Source organism: Chanodichthys erythropterus, chromosome 12, assembly GCF_024489055.1.
Source record: "Chanodichthys erythropterus isolate Z2021 chromosome 12, ASM2448905v1, whole genome shotgun sequence".
NCBI lineage: Eukaryota > Metazoa > Chordata > Actinopteri > Cypriniformes > Xenocyprididae > Chanodichthys > Chanodichthys erythropterus.
The window spans coordinates 16313541-16324110 of NC_090232.1; positions in this window are offsets into that span (position 1 = coordinate 16313541).

The window sequence follows — 10570 nt, forward strand, 5'->3', positions numbered from 1 at the left end:
TGAAAATAGAATTTAAATATAAAAATATTATTATATTTTGAGCTAGTTTGAATATTATTATATAATATTATTAATAAATAATAAGAATACATTTTACTGCTTTTTATTTAGAATAAATCAGAAAAATCATGGATCAAAGAATCTAACACTTCAAACTTCAACTTCTATTATACATATATACAAGTCTTTTTTTTGTGACACTGGGTTGCTGGAGTTTTCACTTAGAAGCCTTTTTAGAAGCGTTTTTTTTATAATTTAGTCCAGTCCAGTCCAATCCAGTCGTTTACACATATTTTGGTTCTTTTTCAAACAATTGCTCAGTATCTCACTATGGGAAACGCCCCCAGGCGTGATAGACTATGGAAGCACCAATTACACCACGTCTGTCTGAAGGACGGACCAATCACAGCTCATGACAACCCCCTCTGTATGTACTGTATATGGCTGTGATCCCTGAAAATGCCATTTTTATTCTCTTCCCCATGAAGACTTTCCTTCAGCACCTGTTCTGGTTCAAGGTTGACGTTGCCGAATGCAGTGCAGTTAAAATCTGTTGTGAATTCTCTGCTCGTTACTGGGTTTTTTACTCCACTTTTGTTAGCAGTGTCTCATATTCTAGCTAACACGTTAAGGCAGGCTAAGATTACAGGACATTCTACTCACCATGTTGGTGTCCAAGGTTGCAGCAGAGAAAGGGAAAGATGCCTCTTCGTGCTCGTGTCTGGCAGCTTGTAGATCTCGGGCAGCGATTTGCATCCGATGTGTATCGCGTGCATGGGTGTTAAGCATGCTCAGGCTGCGCTGGCGGATGCAGAGAGTTGCGCACACTGCCAGTCCCTCCCTCCCTAGAAAAATGTAATGCTTCACTGCTTCCACATACCAAAAAATGTATAAATCCTCAGGTTGTCTGCGATGTCCTCTCCCGAGCCCACCATATCTGTTTCCCCACCCGCGAAGAAGCGGAGAACGTGGAGTTTGGGCAGGAAAATGGTTCTAAGTTGTGTTCAGGCCATTTCAGCTTTATTTCAGTGCAGAATACTCAGCCACCAAAAGAATATAGTCTATTGGGTACAAGCACAAGTTCTCAAGTGTATTGTCACAAAGCACTTCAGCCCCTGGGTTTAAAGCAAATAAAAAATTCTCTGTCACATCTAGGCTCAATGCCGAGGGCGCAGGAACACGAAAACAAAATAATAGCAATGAACCAAGAATTAAATCGATCTCTAAGTCACACAGATCCTGGCCGTTTTTCTCTCTGTCCGCTAGATGGCGCCAGCACTCCATCTATGGAATCGGTTCAGCGGAACCCGCTGGCTCTTTATCAGGAGGCTTGGAGAGAGTGTAACCAAGGGTTACAGGCTTCAGTTCGCTGTAACGAATGTAGCGGTTATTAATAAATTTATGGATGAAATATGAATACAATAATTCATACGGTTATGAATAAATTATGATTCATATATCGACCCAACAGGGAATTAAACATATATTGTGAATCAATTACAACGAATTATAATCAATTACATATATGATTAGTTCTGGTTTAATAATTATTTAGAGAAACTGTTCGTTTGTCCAGCAAACTAAGTCCCTCACAGAATATTATAAACAGAGTTATTCTCTGGCCATGAAAATAACTTGCTATTATAGCATCAAAGCATAAAGCGATCGAAAAACGTTAAAGTGACTTGGTTTTCAGCTGAAAGAACAAACAGAACAATCAAGCGTGAATAACGTTTTAATATATGCAAACTACGAATATAGAGGTTATACGTCTAAATATATATACAAGAATATACACACCTATGTACAAGAGTGGAAGAAAAGAAGGAAAGAGAGAAGGCAAGTAGCAAACTCACAACCAGTCCTAAGCCAGCACGGAAATCAGTTTCATCATCTAAGATTGAGAAACGGCAGTATACTTGCATTGGTTGTGTGTGTCGAATTTCAGGTTAGCGCTGGTGCAGTTCGTTGGCTTCCTCCGTTCCACGGGAAGGTTTGAACTGAGGACTTGAGAGTGAGTTTCACTGGAAGATGGCGGTCCCGAAGCTGAGCGCGATGGCAGCGCGTGGTCACCGGAGATGTCCGGGAAAAACGTGCACGAGATGCTCGTGAGACAATCGGGAGAGAACACCCAAGAAATTGTGCGTCTTTGCTTTTATGACAGATAAGCCGACACACCTCCTTGAGGTGGGGTGGCCAATAACATGGGTGCAAATTTGACGGGAAAGCTTTCCCTTTGTTTGGCCTCACGACTTAATCTGCATGATTTATGACTCTCAGATCAGATTTCGAAATGGAGTGCGTTCTTCACAGTATCATTAAACACATAGAAAAATGCATTTGTCAGCTGTGTGGCATCAGAAATGCCTATAAAAGAAGTTATGGTTTACAGACAGAATTCTATCATTAAAATGCACACTAGCACAAATACACTCATTTAAACACTAGGAAACATGCATACGCTTCAAAATACAGGATGGGTATATGTTGGCATAATTGTATCTTACATATACAGTCAAAAATGTATGTTTGTGTGTTTCTGTATGCGTCTGTGTGTGTGTTTTGTGTGTGTGTTTTGTGTGTGTGCCCGTGTGTGTGGGTGTTGGAATGTGGATCTGGTCAGTCTCTGGGGGGGGGGTGCTCCTTTTGAAGTTACCAAAGTGAGGAAGTTGCAGTTTTCTGTTTACCCTCACAGGTCCACAAACCTGACGAAAGTCACAGTCGTCCGGAGCCGAGTTAGTGATTAACAAACAAAGTTCATCAGGTTAAAAGCGTTCTGAAAACTCCAAAGTTTATTGACTCTGAACGGATCCATCCAGACGGTACATCTCTGTAAAACCACCTCTGTTCAATGGGGTCATAGCAGCTGTAGCAAATGGGGATTCAGCTCGGGTGTTGGAAGCGGAAATATCCTCCCTCTTAGAGAAAAGTGCTATAAGACGAGTTCCAGTGGGGGAAACTCAGAAAGGGTATTACTCCCGTTGTTTTCTCATTCCAAAGAAAGACAGGGGTTTGTGCCCGATAATGGACCTGCATGCTCTAAACAAGCACTTGAGGAAGTTCAAATTCAAGATGCTCACAGTCGCAACTCTTACTTGGGCAATCCGCCGGGATGATTGGTTCACCGCCGTCGATCTCAAGGATGCTTACTTTCATATAAGCATCTATCCTGCGCACAGGAAATATTTCAGGTTTTCTTTTCGGAGAGAAGTGTACAAATTTGTTACTCTTCCATTTGGGCTCAGCTTCGCTCCTCGCGTGTTCAGCAGGTGCATAGAGACAGCGTTTTCACCGCTGAGACACAAGGGGCTCAGAATATCTGCTTATCTGGACAATTATCTGATATGTGCTCACTCGCGGGAGCACGCAGAACGGGACACAGAGATGCTCACATCTCATCTAATGAATCTGGGGTTCAGAATCAACAATGCCAAAAGCCAACTGATTCCATCTCAGGAGATAGAGTATCTGGGCTTACGAATAGACTCTGTGGCATACCGCGATATGCTCTCAGAAAGGAGGATAATGGTGTTTTATCAGTGCCTTGCCCAGTTTCGCAGGGGAATCCGCCTTTTGGGCATGATGGCTTCATTGCTGTCCATGGTCCCACTAGGCTTGCTGAAAATGAGAGACTTCCAGCGATGGGTAGCAGCAAGGCGTCTGTGTACTCGTCGGCACCTCGCGGGCAGAGTGAGAATACACGTGGAGTGCGTGATGGCTCTTCATCAGTGGAGAGATCCCTGTTTATTCCAGACAGGGATTCCATTGTGTGTGTTTGAGGACTGGTGTACTCGTAAAGGAGTTATTCCTTTTCAGTGCGCAGTGAGTGATGTACTCTGCTTTTTATAATACTTAATGAACAATGGGAGAGCGTTTTCTACTATTAAAGTTTACCTGGCTGCTATTTCAGCTTGTCATGTAGGTTTTGAGGCAGTATCAGTGGGACGGCACCCTCATATATGCAGTTTTATGAAGGGAGTGAAGCATTTGAGACCAGTATCCAAGTGTCTGGTCCCCTCATGGGACTTGTCCATGGTTCTGAATGCTTTAAAGGATTAGTTTACTTTTAAATAAACTTTTGCTGATAATTATTCACTCCCATGTCATCCAAGATGTCCATGTCTTTCTTTCTTCAGTCAAAAAGATTTAGATCGCCGGCGTGACCGCCGACTCGAGGGAGTTAACTAACTCACAAACACTTAACTAAACTAACAAACACATAACACACACGCAGGTCACACACATACGTAGGTAAGAATGAGCAATGATAGAGATGAACTGGAAGAGGGACCGGAAATGGAGCTATAGGAAAAAGTCAAAGATAATCTGGAAAAGAATCATCAGTTTCCTCAGTAATAAAACACCTTTTAAAAAAAGGTGGTTTACAAATCAATATTAAATCACTGTTTAGTGTTCAAATGTATGATACTTGCAAGATGCCTTTAGGCTGAGGAGCATCGGATCTGCAGGCTGAGGAGAAATCTTGATGATTCGGTCCAAAGTTGTTGCCAGTATCTCCTGCATTGGATGAAGTACTATGAAACAACTTAAGCTGTTAATTTGACTCTTAGTGGGGAACAAAGTTCTTTCTCTCTTTCATAGATGAGCACATGGCTGGGTTGTAGGCTGGGTTGCTCTTTGGTGAATTGAAAGGTAATCTTTTGTTCATGCCGGGTTTGTTTGGTGGCTTCGGAAAGCATGCATTTCGGGAGTTGGCTATATCATTCCCATAGTGAGATATCAAGTGATTGTTTGAAAGAGAACATTAGGTTACTTGCATAACCCCGGTTCTCTCAGAACAGAACAAGGTATCTCACCAAGCTTACCTACTCAAACTCAAACATTCAAACTCAACTGCTTCCGGGGCGAACGCTGGTGCTACTTCCTGCCGCTGCTCCTGGAAAACTTTACTTTTAATAGTTGTTTTATTGCTTTTTAAAGCTGTTTATGGCCATCATCTAGTTGTGATCTGCCTGCTACGCTGACTACAGCGCCTTTGGCGCGGGAAGCAACTATGAAGACCGTATGGAGCTGCTTGTATGGATTAACTATGTCTGGGTCATCCTCTCCGCAATTTACCACCCTGCGGTGTCGATCCTTCAATACTCTGCGGCGGAACTTCTTCAGCTCCGCTCCCGTCTTTTTGAACTCCCGTCAGCTTTACATCTGCATCCAGATATTGCGTATCAACCACGTCGAAAATACACTCATCGTGGGTCTCGACGGAGCTACACCATCGATGACTCGTGTTGAATACGGTCATTCTGGTCGTCGAATCCACGTCCAACAAGGAGGTTAACACGGACTGTTGATCACGGTGTACTAACCAACCTGGCCAGATCGGTTGGCAACGATACTGGTAAAAACAATCTCTCTTTTGGATTACTCAACGTACGATCACTCTCCAATAAAGGACCTCTTGTGCATGATATGCTGTCTGACCGTAAGTTTGATTTCCTCTGTTTAACTGAGACTTGGCAGAAACAGGATGATTTTCTCCATCTTAACCAGTCTGTTCCTCAGGGTTATGCTTTTGTTTGTAAATCCTGCATTACTGGACGGGGAGGGGGTTTAGCAATACTTCATAAAGAGAAATGGAAAATATCAGAGCTAACTGTGCCAACATACTCTTCATTTGAATCTATTGCCCTAAAAATCAATGGGGCTATTCCTACCATTCTCATGACTATTTACCGCCCCCCTAAGAACAATTCAATCTTTTTAACTGAACTTTCTGAGCTTCTGACTTACCTATGTCCCATGTCTCCAAATGTTATCATGCTGGGAGATTTTAACATTCATATAGATAATGTCAATAACCCAAGTACAAGTGAATTTTTATCTTGCCTGGATAGTTTTGGTATGCAGCAATTCACTAACTTGCCCACTCATTCTAAAGGGCACATCCTCGATCTCATCTGCTGTTCTGGCATAATTCCTTATAATTGTACTGTTTCTGACTTGTCCATATCAGACCATCTGCTTGTGTCCTTTTGCACCCAACTGACAGTCTTTAAGGTAAATCTGTGTCGTTCTATCAAATTTCGGAACATTAAGAACATTGATGTGTCTTCTTTTGCTGATGAACTTGCCATCTTTTCCAGCAAAGCTATTTTTTCTGATGCTGATATACTGGCTTCTTATTATAACAATGGACTAACTGAGATTTTGGATGTGTATGCACCTTTGAAAACCCGGACTGTTTCTTTTGTTACATAACTACCCGTCTAGGGGTGGGGAGCCAGTAACAAAATAAGAAAATAAATAAAAATAACTAAAGAAAAAAAAAGTCTTGGAGAGAGCACCAGGGCAATCCAACCTCCCGTCCCAGAATCAACACAAACACCAGTTCAAATTAGTTCTTTTTTTTAATTGAAAGAATCTCAGAGCATTAACAAAGGGATTGGGAACAAAACTTCAGGGGAGGGCTAGGCCAACATAACAAACAAAACCCAAACTAACTAACCCAATAATTTTCTAACTTACCTGGACAAAGATAACGCACAAATAAAATACATAAATCTTCCCTCTCTCCCTCCCTGGCCATAACCAAGAGAAAAAGATGGAAGTACAAACAAAAATGGCACCCTCCCCCTACATTCCCTTAAAGAAAAACATAAAACGTTAGCAAACATAGGCAACGTAAAAACAAAATCAAAGAAAAGTAAACCACATCAATTCTCTCTCTGATAAAGAGCACACTTAAGTTGTAATACTGAGTTCACTCACTCATACACAAAATACAAGAACTACATCAACAAAATGAGTCTGGGCCACGGGAGGAAGTGTTTGCCCCGATGAAAGGAAGTCTCTCTCTCTTCTCCAGTGTTCCACCACGTCTTATATCCTCACTCCTTCTCGTCAACATCCAATCACCCACGACCGGACTGAACCCATCTGATTGGAACACCTGTCTCATAACGAGAGGGAAAAAGAACAGGAGAGAGAGAACAAACAAACCACCAACTCCAACACACACACCCATTACAACACAATGAATACGTCTTTAGACGTAACACTTTTAATCATTCTGCTCCATGGTTAACTCCAGAACTCCGTCAACTTAAAACTAAAGGCAGAAGGTTAGAGCGCCTGCATGCCAAATTGGGTCTCAATGTACATAAACAAATGCTTTCTGAACATGTCCAACTTTACAAGGATGCACTGTCTAAAGCTAAATCCGACTTTTACTCTAATCTGATGGGAGCCAGAGAAAGGAACTCAAGATCACTTCTTTCTGTGGTAAAAAATATTCTACGACCACCGGATAATTTGCCTTCAGATATGTATTCTACCCCACTATGCGACAATTTTATGACTTTCTTTGAGTCTAAGATTAAAAATATCCACCAACAATTACTTGCTAGTAATACAGGTCATAATTTCTGTTGCTCGGTCCTTCAAGTGTCTTCACATGCTGTTCTCTCTACTTTTTTTATTACCAACTGAGGTGGAGATACTGGGTCTCATCCGGGAATCCAAGTCTACTACCTGTTGGCTTGACCCTTTACCAACTCACTTAGTCAAAGCCTGCATACCATCATTATCTACATTAATTACTAAAAGTATTCACTGTTCACTTGCTTCTGGTTCTGTACCCTCCACTTTCAAATCTGCTATTATTACCCCAATCCTTAAGAAACCAGGGGCTGATCCATCTAACCTAGATAATTACCGTCCAATTTCTAACTTGCCATTCATCTCTAAAATCCTGGAAAAATGTGTTGCAACACAGGTCCATGACCATCTTTCCAAAAATAAACTGTTTGAGCTTTTTCAATCCGGCTTCCGTCCTCACCACAGTACAGAGACAGCTCTTGTGAAAATCACTGATGACTTGTTCACGAGTTCACACTTACAAATAAGTCAGGTAAATTAATTGGTAAACGTATTTGGCGTGCTGTCCGGGGAGAAGGCTCCGAGCTCGGTAATCGGCCCGAACACAGAGTACCCCCCCCTCCTTTTAGATTATATGAAGTAATCCAGAGAGTGTGAGGAGACGGGGTGGTGGAGGGATTCTGGAAACTGTCGAGGATCCTTGGGTGAGTTTGACTGTGATTATATACAGGCCTGAACTCATGCCGATTGGGTAGATACGTTGATTACATATTGTTGACAGCTGGTTGAGATGACGTAATGATCAAGATGATGTAATGATTGGGTATCTTATTTGACTTGTTCCTCCTGAACTACGTTTATAAAACATCATTTCACGAGTTCACACTTACAAATAAGTCAGGTAAATTAATTGGTAAACGTATTTGGCGTGCTGTCCGGGGAGAGGGCTCCGAGCTCGGTAATCGGCCCGAACACAGAGTACCCCCCCAAAATGCAAAATGTTGGCTACGGACAGCAGCCGGGAACTGTAACCCCCCCAAAAATATAGAAATAAGGCTGATGTTTGCAAGGAGAAAGCTGTCTGCCGGATCGGGAGGGTTCTATCTGATGGGAGTTCAATACTCACAGCGAACCAATGAATATAAACCTCTTCGACCAGCAAACTAAGATAAGGTTTAGATGTTTTGGCTGGGGCGTCTGCAGCATCCGACGGGAGTTCAATACTCGCAGCGATCGGATGGGTAAAACCCCACCAGCCAGAACATTGAGAAGGAATGGCATCCGACGGGAGTTTGTTACTTGCGGCGACTAGAAGGGTAGCTTCAGCTGAGGGGGCCCCTTTAGGTGTCCGACGGGAGTTCAATACTCACTGCAATCGGACGGGTAAGCCCCAGCTGACGGTGGGGAGGACGTTTAGTAATTGGGGGGCTCTTGCGGCATCCGACGGGAGTTCAATACTCACTGCGATCGGACGGGTAAGCCCCAGCTGACGGTGGGGAGGACGTTTAGTAATTGGGGGGCTCTTGCGGCATCCGACGGACGGGTAAGCCCCTGTTGGCATGGGGTGAATGTTTAGTTATTTTAGATTGGGAGGGTTCTAGCAGCGTCCAACGGGAGTTCAATACTCGCTGCGATTGGACAGGTAAGCCCCCCCGCTGATGGTGGGGTGGACATTTAGTAATTTTAGATTGGAGGCTCGAGTGGTGTCCGACGGGAGTTCAATACTCACTGCGATCGGACAGGTAAGCCACGGTTGGCATGGGGTAATTGTTTAGTTATTTTAGATTGGGAGGGTTCTAGCGGTGTCCGACGGGAGTTCAATACTCGCTGCGATCGGAGGGGTAAGCCCATCTGCTGGCAGAGGGGTTCATGTTTGGTAAGGGCTCTTGTGGCATCCGACAGGAGTTCAATACTCGCAGCAATCGGACAGGTAAGCCCCCGCTGGCAGTGAGGTTAGCGTTAGTTATTTTGGATTGGAAGGCTCTCATGGCGTCCGACGGGAGTTCAATACTCACTGCAATCGGACGGGTAAGCCCCTGCTGACAGTGAGGTAAACGTTTAATTATTTTAGATTGGCAAGCGCTCTAGCGACGTCCGACGGGAGTTCAATAATCGCTGCGAATGGACGGGTAAGCCCCTGATGGCATAAACTCAAAACGTTTAGCTATTTTCGACTGGGAGGGCTTTCGCGCAGTCCGACGGGAGTTCAATACTCGCAGCGATCGTACGGATAAGCCCAGCCATAGTTGAACGAAAATAGAAAATGTATACCGTTTCTGAGGTTCTTATGGGAGCTCAATACTCATGGTGTCAGATTGAAGTCTGACTGATTTGACCGAGTGGTTTGAATCATCTGTTTAGAGGGTTAGTTTGAAGACCGGGAGATTTCTTGCAACATTGGATGAGGGCGAGTTTGGGCAGAGCTGGGCTCCTGCGGGAACGGGGGTGACATCACTGCTGCGGCAGTGGAGAAATTAGCCAGAAGAACTGATCTGCGGGAGCCGAAGCAACATCACTGCTGTGGCAGTGGAGAAATTAGCCAGAAGAACTGATCTGTGGGAGCCGAAGTGACATCACTGCTGCGGCAGTGGAGAGAAGGGCCAGAAGAATTGAGCTCCTGCGGGAGCCGAGCACATCGCTGCACTGGCAATGAGATCATTCCCATTTTATTGGAATGATGGTATTAGTTGAGTTTGATATGGCTTGTGGGTATGTGTGAGAATATGAGCTGGAGCTGAAAACCTAGCTGATTAGCATTTGTTAGGCTTCTTTAATGTGGAAACAGTTTGATGTAGTTCTTAAAAGCTTCTTATGACCAGTGACCAAGTGTTTGAATCTGATGCTGGGAAAGGCCTTATTGAGCAGCTGTGGTTGTTGCTCCTATGGGGAACAAATTACTGGAAAAGTGGTCTGCTGGGAGCTTGGAGGTTCTTAATGCTGTTTACATGATATAAATAAAGTAATGTTGAGAAGAGAAAAATCAGGAAAGGCAGGCTGGAGGAATGGCTGGGCCCGAGGCCGCTTGCAGAGGCAGCCTCATGCTCGGGCTGGCCCCTGGAACCTGGGGAGGAACAAGAAGTGTAGAAAAGAGGGAAGCTGGGAGTCCAATAAGGCCTCTGGGCCTGCGCCGCTAGCGGAGGCAACCTCACGCTTGGGTCAGTCCCTGGAGCCTGGGGAGGAACAAGAAGTGTAGAAAAGAGGGAAGCTGGGAGTCAAATAAGGCCTCTGGGCC